The following is a 6,714-nucleotide window of genomic DNA, read 5'->3' as shown; positions in this document are numbered from 1 at the left end:
AACAATCACATTTAACTTTTTACCATAAATATAAAGTATTTTAAATATGTCTCACATTCTACTAACTCACTTCACTCATATTTTATTACAAAACCTATATAAAAAAATAGGCCACATCCACATATCCCACTAACTTTTCTAATCCACTAATTGTTGTTATTAAATACTTCCTCTGTCCCACTAGAAATGAAACGTTTTCCTTTTTGGGTTTTCCCATTAAAAATGAAAAGTTTCTTAAAATAGAAATAACTTTATCTACTTTTCCCTCTTTTTTACTTTATTATTTCTTCTTTAACTCACAAAACAACACTACATAAAATCATGTGTCGAAAAGCAAACATTTCATATTTATTGGGACGGAGGGAGTACATGAATGTCATTAGCGTTTTTCTCATTATTAGAATAAAATATGGTTTCCCTTCACAAATTTTTTAACTAAAAAATATTTGATTCAATTGAATAATTCAAATGGATCGATTTACATCAACATTGTAATATCTTTTATATTAGGTATATGGATAAATTTATTTAAAAAAACACCTAGAGTTTCAATTGGTTAAGAAAAATAGATCTTTTACATTTATTTTTTTCTTGATTGAATTGGTATTGATCTAACTTGCAACAAGTACATCCGTTGGAGGAATATTTTGTGTCATGAAAATTGTGAAGATTGACCTACCAAAATGTATCAGAGATGATTAATTGAATGACAATTTAGTGTTATATAATGAAAGATCTATTTCCACTATTGTTTTTAATGAAAAAATCTTAAAATGTTTCAAGATTTGGATACTCGTAAATGTAAAATGTTACTACAACCAACCGATACTAATGCTAATATTTTTTTTTATTTAAAAAAACATTGATATTTAATTTTTTTTATAAATTTTATGTCGTCCCCCATTTTCGGACTTTTGGATCTGTCACAGTAAATTCCACCTTTACAACTCTTCATTAAACTATATAGCCATTTTGCTATTACATTCTGGTCTTTCGTTAAAGGCATGTTGCAAAGTAGATTTCTCTTAATAAGTTTCCTAACTAGCTAGAACGAAAGTAATACTACTCACGATAATTATTGATATATTATCATGGATAACCCAATTAATATATAAATTTTTGGACCACACTTATATCCAGTGGCGTAGCCAGAAATTTTCGAATGGGGGGCCCGAATTTCTTATAGATAATTACTTAATTTTTTTGGTGTAATATAGTCCAAAGCCGATGAGGCATAGCCACATAAACAATAGGAGGAATCGATAAGAGAACATATAGTAAAAATAATTAAAATATGAACAATAGAAACTATAAAAAGAGAAAATCATCAAAACCTATCAATAAAATTAACGATGCTATATATGTTATTTTTCACATATTTATGAGGTTAAAGGATAATTTTATTCTTAGATATATGTATGTTTTTAAATTTTAAATGAAAGAGAATAGATATAAATATACTCCCTTCATCTCCGATTAAGAGTCACACTTTTTCATTTCGGTCCGTCCCCAATTAAGAGTCACACCTCATTCTTAACCACTAACTCACTTCACTCACATTTTATTATAAAACTTAATAGAGAATTAAACATAAAAGAGAAATACATATAAAAAATGCAAGACAATCCGACCTTAACTGGTTTCGATCTCTGGACTCGCAGATGGTAGGCGAACAAAGGATCCAGCTGAGCTAGAAGCATATTTGAACATAGCTTTATACATATATAATATATAGGGTAATTGTAAAATGGCTGAGGGGCCCAAGGGCCCCCCAGCCCCAGCGTGGCTCCGCCACTGCTTATATCTGTAACAACTTCACTCAGAAACGCATCTAAAGGATCAATTATGGGCCATACTTAAATACTTCAAAAAAATACAAATCATCCGATCTTTTATAAAAGGGATATTGGCATTTAATATCACGATACTTTTAAAAAGTTGGGTTTTCCCACGAATTTTAAAATTGACAAATAATATCACAAACTTTACCATGTGTTTGTTTTTTTCCCATGAATGAAAAAATTCCCACAAATAATATTATGATACCGATTTTTTTCCTTAATTTCTCGACAACAATTTTGAAAGTTTCAAGTTTTTCAATCTTTGAAGATAGTTTTTCTTGAAGCACACCCTCCAAAATTGTTCTTCAATCTATTAAAATAACATGAATTATTTCATTCGTGGGAAAAAACAAACCCGGGGTAAAGTTCGTGATATTATTTGCCAATTTTAAAGTTCGTGGGAAAAACCCAACTTTTTGAAAGTTTTGTGATATTAGATGTCAATATCCCATAATAAAAAAATAAAATATTCAACAGCATTGTATGCGTCGACTCATAGGCCCGCGAGTAGACGGAAGAGCGCCGCATGAGGGGGAGAGGGGTGGCACGCTTTCTCAAGAATTGGCTCCCCATCATGCATCGATCTCTAGTACAAGACAAAGGAGCTTAGACATCAATGTATGAGATACCGAGTTCGAGCCCTCTTAACCTCAGTTGTAATTTCCTCATTTCTTAGGAGTTTATATATAATAAAAAGGAAACTGTTTAAAAAAAAGAAAAAAGACAAAGACGTCTCGTCTCGTCTCGACCAGATGGAGATAAAGTAGTGAAATCTTCTCTATGAAATTCCCTTAAACTTACAAATCTAATTGTTTTATTTACTTGTTTAATTACTTAAACTTACAAATCTTCTCTATGAAATTCCCTTAAACTACAAATCTTCTCTATGAAATTCCCTTAAACTACAAATCTTCTCTATGAAATTCTTTTTTTTTCTAATTGTTTTAATTACTTGTTTAATTACTTAAACTTACAAATCTTCTCTATGAAATTCCCTTAAACTACAAATCTTCTCTATGAAATTCTTTTTTTTCTAATTGTTCTGTTTACTTGTTTAATTACTTTATTTAGTTTTAAAAATCAACCAAATCTATTTCCCAGTCCGTAAACTTATTCCATGTGTTTCAATATCATGTGCTTACATAATAGCTATACTATTTCTGTTTTGTTTACTTACAAATAATTATAGTGCTAATAAAAAGTGCATTAGATGGTGGACAAAATCAACGTTGAAGCTCGTTTGATGTTTTCTACGCATGAGAAGATGACGAGGTCCGTCTCTTCCCATTCGGTTCTGGGGGTGCCAAATTTATGATGATGTATGATGAAACTCCCCTGCTTCCGACGGCATAACCTGATTTTGTAAATTATGATCATAAATAAAATGAAAATATATTAAAAAATTTATATTATAGTTATTTTTAGAAAACTAATTTGAAATTTGCGTGCTCTCCTTATATCAAAATTAAAACAAAAACTATTTAAATTTAGCATGTTACAATTTTTTAAGCAACTCATTTCATTTAAAGAAACGTTTTAACTTTTAAATAATTGATTGCACTTATAATTTAAAAGAATATGAACACGGTAGTATCTTTCAGAAACATTTCAACATCATTGTTCTTGTTACAAAGACGTTTTATAATATATTAATATTATAATATTATTTACTTTTTCAAAGCTGAATCTTCTTTCCCAGTCCCCAGCAACCCGATAACCACCTCTGCTCTGTATACTACTTCTAGGTGTTTTTCATTCATTCACCGTTTAAACAAATGTTCCACAATAATAGAGGTATTTCATTTTATACACTTATTTTGAGAAAATGATACTTCCTCCATCCTGGAGTATTAGACTCACTTATTTTGGACACATGATTTAAGGAATTGATATTTAAATAGTTAAAGTGAAGAGAGTAAAGTATGAGAGAGGGAAAAAGTAGGGGAGAGAAGAGAGAAAAAAGTAGGTGGAGAATAAAATAGGATAAATACTTTTTGCTAAAAAAGGAAACGAGTCTAATATGTTGGGACATCCCAAAAAGGAAAGTTGGTCTAATACCTTGGGACGAAGGGAGTATTAAATAGTTAAAGTGGAGAGAGAGTAAAGTAAGAGAGAGAATAATGTAGAGAAGAGTTTTATCTACAACATTCTCTCTCCTACTTTACTTTTTCTCCACTTTAACTATTTATAATTATTTTTTCAAAATGAGTGTGCAAAATGAAATGTCTCTATTACTATGGAACGGAGGGAGTATTTTAATTCGACACTGATATTAAGAAATTATTTAAATTTTTGAAAAAAAGCGAAAGAAAAAAAAATTACTGGAATATAAATACTATTTATGGTACTCCTTTCGTCCCAGCGTAAGTGAGATATACTACATCCATCCACAACAAATAGTCTTATTTTGTCATTTTGGAATATCCACAAAAATAATCTCATTTTTACAAATGGAAAGTGTCCTATCTCTCATATTTTACTCGTCTTTCTCTCTTACTTTAGTAATCTTTTATTAAAACTCGTGGCGGTCCCAAATGAGACTATTTTTGGTGGAAGAAGAGATCCTTTTTGGATTATCTCAATCTAAGTGATACTCCTACTTTTTAATCCGAATTATCATCGTGGCGGTCCCAAATGAGACTCGTGGTGGACCTGGCCGTTCCAAATGAGACTATGTTTTTTTTTTTTGGCAATAATCCTAATTATCCTCTTATCTCTCATACTTTATTTTTACTAGCATTACTTTATTCTACTTTTTCATTTTTCTATTTTATTCTCTCTCGTATTTTGTTACTAGTATAATTTAATTCACCAAAAATCACTGCCTAATTTCTTATGCAGAAATGGAAACGTCTCAATTAGGCTGAGATGAAGAGAGTACTACTCCTTCCGTCCCACAAAGTTTGTATCAATTTGACTTAGCGCAGATTTTAAGAAATTGTTTGACTTTTTATTAAATGGAGTTGTATAGTAAAATAAGAGTCCCACATAGAAGAGATTGATGAGTGTATTCAATGCCTATTTTTCTGTAAGATTCTAAGTGGGACGGACGAAAATGGTAAAATAGGACAAACTTTGTGGAACGGGAGTATTAGTTTTAGAATAAATTGTGAGTTGTAATATAAGACAAACTTTGTGGGACGGGAGTATTAGTTTTAGAAGAAATTGTGAGTGAAGTATGTGAGATCCGCATACCAAAAATAGAAAAAAGATAAATGAATTTTTAAACTTGTGAACATCTCAAAATAATAAATGAATCTTCAAAACAGATATTTAAATCGTTCAGGGAGCGAGTTATATTACGAAAATTTGTCCCAATTTTCCATTTCCGTCTGTCCCCCAAAATTTGTCCCATTTCACTTTTACCATTTTTGGTAGTGACCCCATATTCCGCTAACTCATTCCTACTCACATTTTATTATAAAACTAATACTTTAAAAGTAGGAACCACAATCCACTAACTTTTTCAACTCACTTTTCATTACATTTCTTAAAACCCGTGCCCGGTCAAACCGGGACGAATTTTCGTGGACGGAGGGAGTATAACACATATACTACTATATATGGTCTTTAAAACCTAGTTGTGTTCATAACACACTTATGGGTTTAGAGTGCATTTTAGAGATGGGTGAGGAAACTCAAAGCGTACCCATAGCTCACCGCAGTCTTAAAAAGGAAGAGAAACCTCACAGCGTTTGCATCCAAGCTCCGTGGCGCATGCTCTACAGAGTGCCAGAGCACGTGCGACGCGGGAAGAATCACATTTACGAGCCACAAGTTGTTCCCCTCGGCCCATACCACCACCGCGGCCATCCACAACGGAAACTGGTGGACCCACTCAAGAACGAGCTCCGTGATTTAGTCTGCGGAGACGCCAACCGCAGACTCTCCCTCCTGACCAAAATCCATGAACGGATAGACGAAATCCGCCATTTCTACGGCGGAGCAGATGGCTACACCGACAAAGAATTGGCTGAAATGATGCTTCGCGACGCCTGCTTCCTCATCGGCTACATGATTGGAGGCGACTGTTACACCCTAATCTGCCGACGCCTCGGAATGTCCGGGAATCTGCTCATGTACGGAGATGTGAGAATGCTGGAGAATCAGATTCCGTTTTGGCTCATCTCGTTAATACACCCTCATCCCCATTCGTTGCTGTGCGACTACATGAACCTCATTGTTTTCGGGGATAACAGCATAACGCCACATATTCCATGGGGAAATAATGAAGGAAGAGAGCCTATTGTTTTCGGTGGTTACAAAAGGATCACACAACTTCCGTGGGAAAACGGAAAAGGAGAAGAGCCTCTTCACCTTCTAGAAGCTTCACGCCGCACCCTCCTCAGCCTCGCTGGCAACCAAGAAAATTGGGTAATAATGAAGGAAAGCTCGAGAACCGTGTGGAAAATGGTGAACAGTCCGTTTCGGTCGGTAACAGATCTGAAGGCAAAGGGCATTCATTTCCGGCGAAGCTCAAGTTGCTTGACGGACATCAAGTTCGCCTCCTTCGCCTTCTACTCTGAGCTCCGGCTTCCGTCCTTCTACCTCACCGACAACACCAAAGTATACTTCTCCAATATCATCGCGTTCGAGATGTCGCTGTTGGACATAATTTTATCATCATATATTCAAAAATACATAATTGAATATAAATAAAGCAAGATCTTCGAACATCATGTATTTCACGTAAAACCATAAACATAATGGATCGAAAACTTACCTTTATGATCCATAGCGGAAGCGATTGGGGAAGACGGAGAACTTCCTCGGACTTTCTTTGGTGTAGTAGCGCAACTCCAACTCCAAGGATTTGTTTCTCTCTCTTTCCCTCGTTTATGTGTTCTCTTAATGTGTGTGATTTGATGGGATC

This window comes from Salvia hispanica, chromosome 3 (genome assembly GCF_023119035.1).
Source record: "Salvia hispanica cultivar TCC Black 2014 chromosome 3, UniMelb_Shisp_WGS_1.0, whole genome shotgun sequence".
In the NCBI taxonomy this organism is placed as follows: Eukaryota; Viridiplantae; Streptophyta; class Magnoliopsida; order Lamiales; family Lamiaceae; genus Salvia; species Salvia hispanica.
The sequence above is the reverse complement of the archived record's forward strand: the minus strand, read 5'-3'. Positions refer to the sequence as shown.